This window comes from Lacerta agilis, chromosome 9 (assembly GCF_009819535.1).
Source record: "Lacerta agilis isolate rLacAgi1 chromosome 9, rLacAgi1.pri, whole genome shotgun sequence".
NCBI classification, from domain to species: domain Eukaryota; kingdom Metazoa; phylum Chordata; class Lepidosauria; order Squamata; family Lacertidae; genus Lacerta; species Lacerta agilis.
In genome coordinates, this window is record NC_046320.1 from 71089260 (window position 1) to 71106326 (window position 17067).

Here is a 17067-nt window from a genome sequence, read left to right on the forward strand (position 1 = left end):
CCTTTTATTCAAAATGCATCTCTGTGTTATTTGTGGGGCATAGGAATTCGTTCATTTTCCCCCCTTCAAAATATAGCCCCCCCCATGGTCTGAGGGATGGTAGACTGTCCCACGACTGAAAAAGATTGCTGTCCCCTGATTTAAAGCATACCGACAGACAGCCTAATAATAAAACAATCATAATAACAACAGTCCTCTAACCCACACTTTCACGAGCCACAGATTATTTAACAGCCATTGGCCTGGGTAAAGGAATGTTTTTGCCTGGCACCTAAAGACATGTAATGATGGCACCAGGTGAGCCACTCTGGGGAGCAACCACAGAAAAGGAATGTTTTCTTTTTGCCACCCTTCGCACACACTCTGGGATGGGGGGACCAGTAGAAGGGCCTCAGAAGTACAAGCTCAGGGTCAGGGTCAGTTTGCATGGGGAGAGGCAATCCTATTGAAGTCCTGAGCCAGGTAAGGCTTTATAGGTCAACACCAACACTTTGAATTGGGCCCGGAAACTACGCAGCAACCAATGCTGTTGTGCCAGGATTGGTATTATATGCTCAAACCGTCTTGTTCTGGTGAGCAATCTGGCCATTGCATTTTGCACCAGCTGGAGTTTCCAAAACAGTCTTCAGAGGCAGTCCAAGTATAACACTTGCAGTAATCCAATCTAGGGGTACCAGGGCGTAGGATGCAGACGTCAGGCTATCCCTGTCCAACAAAATAAAATAAAAAATTTCTTAGCACCTTAGAGACCAACTCAGTTAGGGATGCAGCTGGGCCACCAGCCGAAGCTGACAGAAGGCATTCCACACACCAAGCCCATTTGGACCTCAAGAGACAGGTGGTTACCACTATTGAGTGCCACAGGGCACTATTTTAACCCCAATATAAGTATCTAAAGAAGTGTGCATGCACACAGAAGCTCATACCAAGAACAAACTTAGTTGGCCTCTAAGATGCTACTGGAAGGAATTTTTTATTTTATTTTTGTTTTTGTTTTAACCCAAATATTATTCAATGTTTATATGAAGCTGCTGGGAGTGGCCATTTGGAGTTTTGGGGAAAGGTGCCATCAGCTCTATTTCTCAATAACATGTGAATCAGCAGAAGCCAGGACAGGGCCTTGACTGGTGCCTGGACACAGAGATGAGATGGATGAGAGGAAATAAGCCAAGCATGAATCCTGGAATACAACAGCACTGTGTGGGAGTAGTTCACTTGGCCATGAAATTGGTACAACTGCCTGTCCTGGGTGGATTTGCAATCCTTCTAAAGGAGCAGGTATGCAACTAGAGGTGCTTCTGGGTTGAGCTTTGTCACTAGAGGAACAACTCCATAGCTAGAAGTGCCTTTTACCAGCTGTCCTTGGCTACCCCAAGCAGCCCACCCCCACACATTCAAGAGCCATGTAGAAAAGTGACCTTCAGGAGGCGCAGCCTCAGGGAAGGCTCATTTTCCACTCTGATTCTTCAGCATGGTGGTCTCAGCATCACTTACCAATTTCAAGTTGCAGTTCTTCGTTTAGCAGAGTCAAATTGACAAAGTAGTCTGATAAGTTCACAACCATTGCAAATTTCCCATAATCTAAAAGGTTTACAAGAATCCAGGTCAAGATCTTAAATCACAATCTACATCTATTTCAAATCACCTCCCTACATCCTGCCATGCAGGGGAGCATCAGGCTTAATAGGCCCATGGGCACATTTGCATATGCTGAGAAAATCAGGACACGGGCCTTGTGCCTCCTTCCCAAAGTCTGGGAAGCTTCTGCCCACCAACTCCAGAATCCTGTTCTCACAGTGGCCAACAGTGGGAAACTGGCAAGCAGGATCTGAGCAGAAGAGAAACCCCCCCCCCCCCGTCCTGTGGCTTCAGAAGTATTTCTGCCTCCAAGTGTGGAGGCAAAGCAGTGTTAGCAAATCAGCTAGGCGCTGGGTGCATTTTACACCATTTGCAACCAAGTGAAGATGCCCGGACTCCAGGACAGCAACTGATGTCTCCACCACCTGGAGGTGCATGACTGGGGAAGAAAATGTGATGCTCTGACAGGGTGCAAGAGCTCTCCCACTTCCTTACAAAGCTGGGCAAAAGCTTCCCAGGCTTTGGGGAGGAAGAGAGAGGGCTCTTGCACCCTGCCAGAGCATTGCGCCTTCTTCTTAAGCGCTTGCCAGCTTTATAGCTCGGTGGTGCTGGTGGTAGGAAAGCAATGGTTCCCATGTTTCTTTGGGGGAAGTCAAGCACTTTAAATGTGTGCTGAATGAGATTTAAATGTATGTAAAGTAAAAGGTAAAGGTAAAGGACCCCTGGACAGTTAAGACCAGTCAAAGGTGACTATGGGGTGCGGAGCTCATCTTGCTTTTCAGGCCGAGGGAGCCAGCGTTTGTCCACAGACAGCTTTCCAGGTCATGTGGCCAGCAAGACTAAACCACTATTGGTGTGGATATGACCTTGTGCTCCTCATCAGCGTAAATTGAAGGGGTACTACTTTGATGGGGTCCCTGGCAAAAATTTTTCAACCCAGCCTTGCCCATCTCCTATTTTGAGTATTTAAGGGCCAAATGCCCATGTGTGCATGCCAGAAGAAGCATGCAAAGCCCAGGGGAGGCGCAGATATGGTGAACACGGCCAGGTGCAGCTTAGAGGACCAGGAGCAAAGTAGCTTATGATGAGCCTTGTTGTGTATTAATTAAGACATTCTGCCAGCCGGGTTGAGTGATGTCATTGGTCAGTTTAAGAGTACAAGCACAATCCACAGCCTGATTGGGTCCCGCCGGAAAGTTCGAATATTATTGGTTCCCGCTTAAATGTATCTATCCTCTCTGTACCAGTGTGCCTTTAAATAGAGCTCCCCCTGCACCCATTCCCCAGTCTTGTCCTGTCCTGTGGTTACCTTACAATAAAGAGCTGTTCATGAAGAAGTGTCGCTGGATTTATTGTTCCACGAACCCAAGACACAACATATTGGCGACGAAGGTGGGATTCAGGCTGTCTGAGGGCTTTCGACCCTAGCGACCTGATTGTGGTGACAAGACTCCCTGTGACTGACAGGGACAGATCAGTCCCACTGAATATGGCAGCGTCACGGTTCATGGAACCATTTCAACCCGGAGCAACGGAGGCGTGGGATGCTTACCTCGAACGTTTCAAATTCAGTGGGCTGCAAAAGGGGTCACTGATGAGGATAAAAAGAAGGCATTGTTCCTGAGTTGCTGCGGGGCAGAGACCTTTGAGTTGGCTCGGGCAATTCTGGCCCCCACAACACTGCGGGAGGCATCGTTCACGAATATCACGGAACACCTCTCGATGCACCTTAATCCTACAGCATCTAAGATGACATGGCGCATCGAATTCCATAAAAGACAACAATGACCTGGAGAGACGGTGGCAGTTTTTCTCACCGAATTAAGGAAGCTGGCAAGACACTGCAAGTTTGCCAACTTGGAAGAAGCCCTGCTGGATCGGTTTGTGTGCGGTCTTTGCAGCAGCAAAGGCCGCAGGCGGATTGCAGCAAAACAAGACATGGATTTCACTACGGCGCTCCAAGAGGCAATTGCAACAGAAAATGCTGAGAGAGAGGAGCAAAACCCGGGCCAGCGAGCTGAAAAGAGAGCTGGAGAGACAACCCACACCATGGACGACCAGGAAGTCAGCCCTAACCAAAGCCCGGTGCGGAGAATAGAGATGATGCGACAAGAAAGCACAGCAAATAAAGACCATCGGGGGGTATGCCCTGGCTATGGCGGATCACCTGAGAGAAGAAATTGCCGGTTCCGAGAAGCAACGTGCCATGTTTGGGAAAAACGGGGCACATAGCAAGGGTCTGCAGGTCGAGTGGCACGTCTGGGTCCATGAAACCAAGGGGTCAGAGGATGTCCACAGCGGACTCACCAACTTGACGACTGCAATTACCTCACACAAATTGAGGGCAAAACTGTGCCATTTCCAGCCCAAGGAAAACCAGCTGTGTGGGTCCTAATTGAAGGAAAGCCGTGTAACATGGAGGTGGATTCCGGATCTGGATTCTCCATAGTTCGGATGACATGGCCAGAGCGTTATTCCCTAGAGGTAAGCTTCCTCTGTTGGAGCCTTTCCCGGCTACCCTACAATCCTATTGTGCCGGCCGCATAGACATTATGGGTATGTGCACAGTTAACGTACAGTTCCGTGAGAGGAAAGTCGTATTAAAGCTATTGATCGCAAAAGGGAAGCGCACTAGCCTGCTGGGCACGGACTGGTTCCTGGCCTTAGGTCTGGGAATCTCAGGGCTCCACACGGTCCAGATAGCTCCCGAGACATTTGCCACCCTGTACAAGGAATTTGGGGAACTATTCAATGGAGAGTTAGGATGTTATAAAGGGGCTCCAATTGACCTAGAACTGGATCCGGGGGTTGCACCAATCTGCCTCAAACCCAGGCGGGTTCCATTTGCGCTACAGCCTCAAATAGAGACTGAATTGAGAAGCTAATACAGCAAGGGGTGCTTTCACCAGTGGATTCGCACCCATTGTCACGCTCCTGAAGGCTAATGGAGAAATACGAATTTGTGCGGATTACAAATGTACGATTAATAAGGCTATCAGGGGCAACTCTTACCCGATTCCAGTAGTGTCCCAACTATTAGCGAAGCTGGCTGGGGGCAAGCTGTTTGCAAAGATTGACTTGGCACAGGCATACCAGCAGCTTCCGGTGACTCCGTCGTCCGCAGAAATCCAGACAATTGTGACTCACAAGGGCGCCTTTAAGGTGAATAGGCTACAGTTTGGGGTTTTGCGTGGTGCCTGGCATATTTCAAAGTCTAATGGAGCGCCTATTAAGGGGCCTGCCGGGAGTCCTTCCGTATTTTGATGATGTGTTAATGCGGGAAAGGATGCTCAAGAGCTACTGGGACGCATCCAGAAAGTTCTGTGCAAATTCAGGGATGCAGGTCTAAAACTAAAGAAGGAGAAATGCAGTTTCGGGTGGCAGCTGTGAACTTCTTAGGATACAGAATTGATGCTGCTGGTATCCACCCCATGGAGGACAAGATTAAGGGCTATCGCCGCAGCACTGACACCTAGTAACAAGGCTGAGCTGCAGTCCTTCTTGGGCCTCATCAATTTCTATCACGCCTTCGTGCCACACAAGGCATCGATAGCCGAACCATTGCATCGGCTGCTACAAAAGAAGTGTGCGTGGTGTTGGGGACAACTGCAACAGAGAGCTTTTGATACGGTGCAGGGCATGCTGTCGAAGGGCAGTACACTTGCCCACTACGCTGCTGCTAAACCATTGGTGCTGGCGTGTGATGCCTCACAATATAGCGTGGGGGCTGTCCTGAGTCACAGGGAGGCGGACGGGTCGGAGTGTCCAATCTCCTTCTATTCCAGAACCTTGAACACCACGGAGCGGAAACTATGCCCAGATTGATAAGGAGGCACTGGCTATAGTCACAGGAATCAGAATTTCCATGACTATGTGTACGGCCACCCTTTCATAATTCAAACGGACAAGCCTTTGTTGGGTCTTTTAGCCCTCATAAACAAACGCCTCAATTTTTGTCCCCACGCATGCTCCAATGGTCCATCTTTTTGAATGGATTTCAATACGAACTGTGTCATGTGAAGGGTAAGCTGTTGTGCCATGTGGATGCACTAAGTCGTCTACCACTACCTGGAGCAGCTGACGACGACCCAGCCCCGGCCGAGCACATCATGATGATGGAGACACTTCCCGGACCACCCGTGACAGCCATCGAAATCGCTGTGAGAACAAGGAGGGACCCCGTCCTCGCCCGTGTCCTTGTTTGGGTGGGGAGGGGATGGCCAAGGGGGACACAGGAAGAGAAATTTAGACCCTTCACGGCGAGACAAAACGAGCTGTCCCTCCATAAGGGTTGCATATTGTGGGGTGACAGGGTGATTATTCCAGGCTCCCTACAGAATGAGGTGTTAGACACACTACACATGGGTCATCCTGGCATGGTTCGGATGAAATCCTTAGCCAGGTGCTATGTGTGGTGGCTAAGCATGGACAAGGACATTGAACAATGGGTGCGCACCTGTCAGGCATGCCAGGAGGTGCACCCAGAAATGCCCAGGGCACCAGTGCATTGGTGGGAGCGGGCCAAGAACCCTTGGAGCCGGCTTCATGTAGATTTTGCAGGGCCTTATCAGGGAAAGGTGTTCTTGATCGTAGTAGACGCCTACTCGAAGTGGCTTGAGGTTTCGATTGTTCCCAACATGTCCTCAGCTGCTGTAATCAGGGCCCTTCGCATTTTGTTTGCGACGCATGGGTTACCCGAGACCATTGTGTCAGACAACAGGGCGGCTTTTGTGTCCCAAGATTTCAGGGCATTCCTGGCTGATAATTTCATGAGAGGTGTAACGTCAGCTCCCTTTCACCCGTCCTCGAACGGACAAGCTGAACGGATGGTACGCATAGCCAAGGGTTCAATAGCACACCTTCTGGAAGGAGATTGGTCTGCTCGCATTGCGAGGATGTTGTTCCTGCAGCACATGACACCGTGTGTATCTACAGGCAAGTCACCTGCAGAGTTATTAATGGGGAGGAGGTTAGCCACAATTCTAGACTTCGTCCACCCTGACAAGGTGCCAGGCCGCTCTGCAAGAGAGCCACCGGCTGCCGAGGGTGATAGAACCCGATACCTGACATCGGAGGATATGGTTTGGGTCCGGAACTATGCAAGGGGGCCAGCATTGGGTGCCGGGGGTGGTCACCCGACCAGTGGGCCAGTGTCATATTTTGTGACGTTAGAGGATGGCAGAGTAATGCGCCGCCACATTGACCAGCTAAGGCACCGGGTTCCGAGCAGGGTGAGCACGAATGGGGAGGAGTCGCGCACAACTCTGCTGGCATTCAGTGAATCACAGCAGTCAGGCCAGGAAGGCTCCGGGCTATAGGAGGTGGAGGGCTCAGAGAGTCAGGAAGCTGAGATCACCACAGGTGAACCTAACCCGGTGACAGCTGGTAAGCCTAGGGAGTCAGCTAGTGAAACTGTTCCTGTTGAAGTACCTGATGTTACTGGGGAGGGAAGTCTGACACGGATAGTCCTAAGAGTGACACATCGGGGGTTAGGCGATCCGGTAGGATTCGAAGAGCACCGCAACACTTGAAAGATTACGGTGCATGGTATCAACATGGTGCGGGGGAGTGTTGTGTATTAATTAAGACATTCTGTCAGCCGGGTGGAGTAATGTCATTGGTCAGTTTAAGAGTGCAAGCACAATCCACAGCCTGATTGGGTCCCGCCGGAAAGTTCGAATATTATTGGTATCTATCCTCTCTGTACCAGTGTGCCTTTAAATAGAGCTTCCCCTGCCCCCCATTCCCCAGTCTTGTCCTGTCCTGTTGGTTACCTTACAATAAAGAGCAGTTCACGAAGAAGTGTCACTGGATTTATTGTTCCACGAACCCAAGACACAACAAGCCTCTTACTCAGTCAGGGTTCTTTGGTTGTGGGAAGTATTAGCACCAGTCTAGATGCTTAATTTTACACAATGCTTACAGTATAGCATCACTCTCAGGCACTGTAGGGAATTAATATGGCACATAGATGCAGACATCTGGTGCTGCTTTGATCATTGAGCTGCAGGTGACTGTGGTAGACCCTGAGGAAGGGTCTTAAGCAGGGATTTCTGAGCTCCACAGGGAACCATCTGTTATATAAGCATAAATAGACAACACATTTTTTCCCAGAAAAATCTGCAATATAGATAGATGATAGATAGATAGATAGATAGATTTTATTTTTAAAATGCTGAGTCAGTCCATTACAGGTTTTGTGACGAAAGTCATTTCCAGCCTAAAATATGTCTGGGATTCACTTCCAGACCAGCGCTGTTAGCTAATGGGTCACAGTCTGTGCTCCTATCAGCTCGAGGCAGACAAGCAGCAGGATAAGATTACAGAGCAAAAGGGGAAAGCCAAGGTGAGGCTACTCCAGCACTCAAGAGGATGGGTAGGCAACTAAGGCCCAGGGGCCAGATCCGGCCCAATTGCCTTCTAAATCTGGCACGTGGATGGTCCGGGAATCAGCATGTTTTTACATGAGTAGAATGTGTGCTCTTATTTAAAATGCATCTCTGGGTTATTTGTGGGGCATGGGAATTCATTCTTTTCTTCTTCTTCTTCTTCAAAATATATTCTGGCCCCTCACAAGATCTGAGAGACAGTGGATTGGCCCCTTGCTGAAAAAGTTTGCTGACCCCTGCTCAGGAGGGTGTCTTGAGTGGTGTTACTTTTTATAGCACCATAAGAGGTTTCCTTTGCAAAGGTAAAAAGGCAAAGAAAGAAGAAACTTTGTGGCAAGGCAACTGAAGTGAAGTGGGAAAAAGTAGGGAGAAAGGGGGAGAACCTCAGCTCTTCAATCATAAAGCTTTCTTATCTGCCATCACCTGAATACCCGTGCAAGAAGGCGCTGGGCTACTCCGTTAAGATAAGGAAATAGCAGAGGAAAAAAACCGCAGTTCGGAGTCGGATTTATGTGGAACATTAAGTAAACTAAAAAGCGCTGTAGTTAACAGACTAATTAGCTAATAAAACAATTAAATAAGGTTGGGAAAGTCGGAAAGAGGGGATTTAACCCCATGTGGCTGCAATCTGTAAACCCCATGTGGCTGCACCAAGATTCCTTAAAAAAACTGACACAAGCTGATTAAAGGTGTAATACAAAGAAGAAAAGGAGCAGGTTGGGAAAAGACCGGACATAAGCGTTTTCAATTAAAGAGAGAAAGAGACTCGGAGATATATACACAGGGGAAACAGCAGCAACCTTGGAATGAAGTGCAGTTCCGGAGAAGGAGAGACAAGATTCTTTAACATTCTTTAACTGGAGATTTCGGGGGGTGAATGCTGACTACGAAAGAAACATCAGTAAGGAAAACAGTACGCTCTGCTGGGGTTAAAAGAATGAGCAGAGGAGTGACATCAGTGGTTGCAAAGACATCAGTGGGGAACAGGCAGAAGAAAGGAAAAGACAAAGGAATGAAGACAGAGAAAGTGAGAAGAAAAACTTGCAACGGAGGCCTGGGCCTGGACAAAGGACAAAGGAGCAGATGACTCAGCAGAGTTAAGCCGGAACTTAGCAGAAGTGATGTCACGATAAGCACACCAGGAAACGGAAACAATGAGAAGCAAGCTTTACTGAACAAAGAGAGAACACGGAAGACATAAATACTCCTTAAGGTCGAGACTCACATCTAGTGGACAAAAGTAATAAAACACAGCAAATTCTCTCCCCTCCCTCCCCAAACACCAAAACATGAGTCAAAGGCAACGGATTGAGTGATTTTAAATACACTAAATAATTAATTTAATTCAATCTAATTAATTCTAACACCCTGGTTAATTGATCTCCGAAACTAGATGAAGCCTTAAAAAAATATTTTAGCCCTCAAGGAACGACCCACCGTTTATTTAATTAATTAATTAAAGGGGGGATATATTTATCCAATTTATTGAATATATTTGATTTGTCTACTTATAAGTTGTGGGAATGTCCTCTAAGAAGAACCAATATACGCTAAGCTTTGCAGAAGCAGCAGCACCCAGCATCCAACCGAAGAGGCCATCAACAATTGAAGGAGACTGCAACACAGACTAAAAGGAACTGATTTTAATGAGAAAACTTATGTGAAAACCTTAAAATATAAGAGGATAACATCAAGGAAAACATCAAAGCATTGGGTGGCAATGGGAGGGGTTTGAGAAAAATGCAACCTTAATCCTAGACTTAACACAACAAATGAATGATCTAACAAATAAAAACAAAGAAATGGAAAAAAACGATTCTTGAGATTAAAGTAAAGTAACAAAACAAGAAGACATGGTGTCTAATGAACAAAAGGTGAGGAAAATTTAAGGAAAAAACCCACAGAAGAAATTAATGAGTTAAGAAAGGTCCAAGAAGAAATCTTAGATGCTATGGCTATACTTGAGATGCGTCAAAAGGAACAAATTCTGTGTTTTAGAGGAATAGAAGAACAACAGGATGAAGACACCTAGAAGAGATTAATCAAAGAACTCTCGACCTGGTTAGGAGTGTTGGAAGATGACCTGGTCATGGACTTTGATAAGATTTTCAGAATTAAACTTAGCAAATCTAAACATAAAAAGTGGCCAAGGGACTGCTTAGTCTTTCTAAACTCAAGACTTCTAAGAGACAAGATATTAGAAAAAATAAAAAATAATAAAAAATAGACGGTCAAAGCTAAGAATTGATGACAAGATAGTGGAAATAATGAAGGAAATACCAAAATGCCTGCTGAAGAAGAGACACAATTATAAAACATTATCTACCGCCTTGAGAAAAAATGGTATACCATTCAGTTGGGAATTCCCTGAGGGGATTAACCTTGACTTTTAAAGGTAGAAGGAAAAGTTTTTTTTTTTTAAATAAAAATGCTTTATTTTAATGTTTCAAATTATAATACATACACATATTTCCGACAAAACATACACAACCTACATACATTTTCCAACATCTTAAAAACCAAACACTCCATCATACTTTCCTTATCTTCATCACACTCTACCCACCACCTTCCAACACCCCACACCCCACCCTGTGCATGACTTCCAGTCAACTCAGCTATAATTTCTTTCTGTTTCTCCTCTTTCTTTCTTCTAACACACTATTATTCCAATTTCTCGTTTATTTACAGTTCCCCTTTGTTGTCTAACTTATTTAATATCCAATAGTTGTAACGGAACTTGTTCATTATAATAGGAGATTTGACTTTTCAACATAATTTTTCAAGTATCCTCTGAACGCTTTCCAATCTTTGTCTGCCCTTTCTTTTGTGGTCCTTCCAATTTCTTCCATTATTTTAGACATATTGTGATATTCTAGAAGTTTGGCGAGCCATTCTGTTTTTGTTGGGATTGCTCCACTTTTCCAATTTTTTGCTATCAGTAACCTTGCGGCTACTGTTGCATATAAGTATAATGTTTTATCTTCCTTCTTTAAACTGTCTGGTACTATTCCCAGTAGGAAACCTTCTGGTGTTTTTTTAAAAGAGTATTTAAACATTCTTTTCATCTCGTTATATACAGTTTCCCAAAATCGGACTATGTTGGGGCAATTCCACCATATGTGTATCATGGTGCCTTTTCCTGCATTGCATCGCCAGCAGACATCTCCGCAGTTTTTATTTATTTTGGCTATTTTTCTGGTGTTAAGTACCACCTGTGTTGTATTTTCAAATAATTTTCTTTCAATATATTACATCTAGTAAAATTCATATCTTCTTTCCATAATTTTTCCCATTGCTCTAACATAATATTCTTTCCAATATCTATTGCCCATTTAATCATTGATTCTTTAACTAATTCATCCTTTGTCTCCCATTCTAACAACAAATTATATAATTTGGATATATTTTTTGAAGTTTCTTGTAATAAATATTTGCTAAATTTAGAAGTTCCTTTTTCAAATCCTATTTTTTTATCTTTTTGTAATCTGTATTTAATTTGGGTGTACTGAAACCAGTCTGTAATATATGCCTTTATTTCTTCATAATCTTTTAACTTTAATAAGAAGGAAAAGTTTTAGATCAGTGGCAGACACGGGAATCTTCTGGAGGAAACATAGAAAAGAATTAGGAAGTGAAGCCACCTTGGAAGTACAGGAAGAAAGTTCAGAATAGTAGATATATATTCAGATAGGAACCTAATCTCAGGTTTGATGTTGGTTAGTATAAAGGTTAAGAGCTAAGGAAATTATTCTTATTGCTGTGTAGGCCAATATAAAGGTTAGGAGCTAAGGAAATTATTTTTATTGCTGTGAATTGTTAACTTTCTAATAAACTGGATGGATCTCAAATGTATATCATGGAACGTTAATGAGCTGAATAGTAAATCTAAAAGAAACAAAATAGAACATAAGTTTTAAAAAAAGAAATGGGATATTATATGCCTTCAAGAAACCCATATAAATAGAAAACACAGAAGATTTTTAATCAATAAAAGATTGGGTTCAGAATTTATTTCTGCAGGCTTAGAGAAGAAGGGTGGAGTAGTGATATATGTTAACCCTGCCCTAGAACCAAAATTACTATTCAGAACAAAATAAAAAATAAAAAATTCCTTCCAGTAGCACCTTAGAGACCAACTGTGTTTGTTCTTGGTATGAGCTTTCATGTGCATGCACACGTCTTCAGATTCAAAGACAAGGAAGGCAGAATATTAGGAGTCAAAATAACATATGGGAAAGAGAAATTAATTATTATAGGAATTTATGCCCCAAATAGTGAGAAATCAGAATTTTCTAAGAATTTAGAAGAAAAAATCTGGGTTCATAATAATGAAAATATAATTCTTGTAGTCGAAACAAAATAGGGTTAGGGTTAGGGTATCTGAAGAAGTGTGCATGCACATGAAAGCTCATACCAAGAACAAACACAGTTGGTCTCTAAGGTGCTACTGAAAAGAATTTTCTATTTTGTTTCGACTATGGCAGACCAACACGGATACCCACCTGTAACTAATTCTTGTAGAATACTTTAATGGTGTGGCCTCTGTAGATTTAGACAGAACAGAAAGAGATAAGGTTATGAATAGTGGGAAGCCACCTCCTACAATTTTTCAATTAGTAGAGAATCTAGATCTTTGTGACATATGGCGGATTAAACATCCAAATGGGAAATATATTACATACTTTTCAGAATCCCAAAAATTGGGAGGTAGAATAGATAATATCTGGGTTTCCAAGAAAATTGTATTAAGAATAAATAAAGCAGAAATTTTGCCCAAAGTAATGTCAGACCACAACCCGACTATGCTGGAAATAACACAGAAGAAGGAATATATGAAAAGGTGGATATTAAATGACAGTATCTTGAATGATGAAGAAAGCCAAAAATACATCAGATTTTTTTTTTCCAAATTAATAACAAACAAGGGATGGACATTAACATAGTTTGGGATGCCAGTAAGGCATATATGAGGGGGTTCTGGATCCAACAATCTGCTATGAAAAAGAAAAACAAAGATCAAAATTTCAACGTAATGTTAAAAGAAATAAGACAGAATGAAAAAGAACTGGCAAAAAAACCCCTAAGAATGAGGAAGCTAAAGTAAGGATTAGGATATTACAAATGCATGTTGAGAGTCTATTAAATAAAGAAGTTGTAAATAAAATTAAATGGCTCAAACAAAAGACTTTTGAATCAGCAAATAAACCAGGTAAAATGTTAGCATGCTTACTTAACAAGAAACAGAAGGATAAAATAATAAGTAGCATAATAGAATAAGGAGAAATCACAAATGACCCAGAAAAAATTAAAAAGTGTTTCGTGAATTATTACAAAAAGTTATATAAAACAGAAAAGATTGATGAAAAGAAAATAGGAAAATTTCTTATAAACAATAGACTGCCAAACATAACAGAGGAAGAACAGAAATCCTTATATGTCCCTATTAATATTAGTGAAATAAAAGAAGGAATTGTGACTTCTAAAAGTGGTAAAGCCTCTGGTCCATGTGGTATATCTATAATGTATTGTTAAAAAATGGAAGAGACAATATTACTGGAGCTGGAAAAATTATGAACAAAAATTTAGAATGGGGACAAGTGCCAGAATCATGGCAAGAGGCCCTAATTACATTGATAATGAAATATGGATCCAATTTAGAGGAAATTATAGACATATCTCCCTTCTAAATTCAGATTATAAATTATTTGTAAAAAAATTGCTAACAGATTGAAAAAGATCCTGGCAAGATTAATAAATAAAGATCAGTCAGGGTTCCTATCCATTCTGAAGGAAATCAGCCACGAGTGCTCACTGGAAGGCATAGCTGTCAACTTTTCCCCTTTTTAAAGGGAAATTCCCTTATTCTGAATAGGATTCCTCGCAAGAAAAGGGAAAATTGACAGCTATGCTGGAAGGACAAATCCTGAAACTGAGGCTCCAAGACTTTGGCCACCTCATGAGAAGAGAAGACTCCCTGGAAAAGACCCTGATGTTGGGAAAGATGGAGGGCACAAGGAGAAGGGGACGACAGAGGATGAGATGGTTGGACAGTGTTCTCGAAGCTACTAACATGAGTTTGGCCAAACTGTGAGAGGCAGTGAAGGATAGGCGTGCCTGGCGTGCTCTGGTCCATGGGGTCACGAAGAGTCGGACACGACTGAACGACTGAACAACAACAACAAAGATGCAAACATAAAAGGATATTGACTAGGCAGAACATGATCACTTAATTTTAAATCAATGTAGGCTTTGCATTTATTGATCACAGATAATTGAGAAAGAATGTTGGTAGACAAGTAATGAATAGCATAACTAATAAAGAAACTAATGGACGTTGAGGGATGGCAATCTGTAACCACATGCTCTTATAATGGGGTGGGTTGATCGGCACTGGCTGAGGAAGAGGGGTGCGGGGGGAGCGCGCCGCCCCCGGCAGCGCTATCCCAGTGGGTGCCATTGTGGCTACCCCCGCCCACGCTGGGCACCACACCCCCATGAGTGGCGTGCCACGCCCCTGGGACCCTCACCAGCCACGCCACCATTTGCTCTCCACCCACTGGTGCCAGAGCATGAAGCTCCGCCACTGCTGATTGGAAGAGCCTAAGGATGTCTGATTGGTTTAGAATGACAACTGTGGGTTGCAATTGCTATGGGAAGTGTGCTATAATTATTTGGTTGGTTATTTGTAATCACATGTCTAGGTTAGAAGTGTTTAAGAGTAGATGTTTGTGAAGATCATTTCAGTCTCCCTCAGAATTTTTAGGAGGCCGACCCGATGGACTCCTTTATTCAGTAAAGTCCTATCTTTTCACTTGGAGCCTCCAACCCTGTCTTTCGGGTTTCTGTGAGGGACACATCCAGGCTAGGAAACTTAAAAAAATAAAAAATAAATCTCTAACACAATCACATTTCATTGGCAATCCATCCTTTCCCCCTGCAGCTTTTCTTCCAGCTGAGCAATTGAAATAGGCTTTTATTGTTGTGAACCACTATGCTATATTTTTATGATATAGTGGTGAATCAACATTCTTAGAAATGAAAAAATACTGGGGGAAACAACCCTAAGCAGTGTTGGGGAGACACATGAAGAGACAGAAGCTTTCTGAAAACTGACCAAAACAAATTGCTTACCGTTCAGACTGCTCCACTTTGGGTAGTAGGTATTAGCAAAATCCCGAATCCTCTGGTGTGCTGCTAACTTTTGCGAATGCTTTTTATAATTGAGAACATCTAAAATGAAAGGAGGAATGGAAGAGTGGGCATACCAACACACTAGTTTTATGCCAGCTGGAAGTGTGGCTGTACCCTGTGTATACCTTGGCCCTGAATGCCTGAAGCGGCTTGTGTGCAGAGCAGGTGGAAGGAGGAGGAGAGGTCAGGTCGGGGCGACAAAGGGGGCCAAGCTGTGGTGGAATTGCACCATGCTAGACCGGGTGGGCAGTGCCTGAGGAGGGGCACCAGCGAGAGGGAAGGAAGAAGGGGGTAAGGGAGGGAGAGGTTGCTCCTTCCCCCTTCTGCCTGTTGCTGTTCACGCTGGGCCAGGCTCCTCATCAGTCACACCAACAGCAACGCAAGCACCATTTGGGGCTGGCTGAGCTCAAATATGGGGGGGAAAGGCGTCCCGTTTGAAGTCCGAACAGGACAGGGGACTCTTTCATCTAAAACAAGGGCGATCCCATTTTTCTAGGGACAGGTGGTATCACTGCTGATTGCAACATGAATCTACATCTGCCTAGTTCAGGGGTAGGCAACGTAAGGACCATGGGCCACAAGGGGCCCACGGGGGTCGTTTAACTGGCCCACGAGCCACCTCCGAACCGAGCCGCCCACTCAGCGAGTCCCCGCGTGCTGTGCTAAACCGGCGCAGTGCGGCGCGGGGACTTGCTTCTGTGTTGGCAGAAATAGCATCTGCGCAGAAGTTCAAAATTGCAGGTGCAGATGCCAGAAATCGTGGGCCCACGGAGGGATCTCCGCTGGAGTGAACCGGCCCAGGCAAGGTAAAGCTTGCCGACGCCTGGCCTAGTTGGTCGCTAAAAGTCTCTGAGCTGTTCAAGGGTGTGTGTGTGTGTGTGTGTGTGTGTGTGTGTAATTGGACTCTCATCTCGTTCACTGAAATCAAAGGGAAGAAAAGGGGCTTCTTCTAGATGCCATTTCTCTCTCTCTCTCTCTCTCTCTCTTTTCAAGGGTTCTTTACACTGAAGTTAAACCAGCCAAGGAGATTTTTAGGAGGGAGTGTTCCTTTGCTAGAAGAGTTAAACTTACACACTGTGACCAATGCAACTGTGCCGAGGAAGAGGATCGTGGCACAGCAAGCGGCGGCAGCTTTACCCACAGGGGAGTTGACCCATGTTATTCCCCGTTTCCAAAGATCGTCGGTCTTACCTTAGAGGACAAGAGGACAGAAAACCCCACTTTTACCACCCCACAGGAAAGCGATAGGCACAGTCATTGCAAAACAGAACTGCACACCCTGCCCATCATAGTGATGACAGGTGGATGTGACTTTGAGGGGAAATCCATCATGAGCAAAATTGGACTCCTTGATGGGCCAAGATTGGCTTGCAGGCCAGAGGTTCTGCACCACTGGTTTAGGGGGACACCTGGGCTCTCAACAGCTTTCTCCTTGGAGAGCTGACTAGACGCCCAATAGCTAAGCAGTATCACACTCCTCAGTTGCAGGCAACTCCACAGGAGGCCAGGAAGCCTGCACCAAATCCTTTGCACTGCACAACATGCACTTACTTTGAGTCTTGATACCTGCCTACTCTTAGCAAAAGCAATGCTCCCACATCATCTCTGACAAACCTCCCTCACAGTGTTGCTATGGTGAGAAAGGAAAAGGAAGAGTTGTGCACATTGCCTTGAAGTCCTGGGAGGAAGGACCAGATGGAAAAGAGGTGAATGGCTTGGAAGTCTGTGACCTACAGCGCCAAATCCATTATGCGCATGCAAGCGCGCACACTATTGTGGGTTTGATTCCTATATGAGCCACTTGCAAATTCCTGCATTGCAGAGTGCCGGGGTGGCAGTGGGGTTGGACTAAATTATCCTTGGGGTCCCCTCTGACTCTACCACTCTGTGATTCTGTGTGACCCTT

At 44.5% G+C, this 17067-nt stretch overlaps 1 pseudogene; it reads left to right on the forward strand.

Annotated features, from left to right (window-relative positions):
• The first annotated feature begins 2609 nt into the window (after positions 1–2609).
• LOC117052621 lies at positions 2610–14934 on the forward strand (annotated as a pseudogene).
• The last annotated feature ends 2133 nt before the right edge of the window (positions 14935–17067 follow it).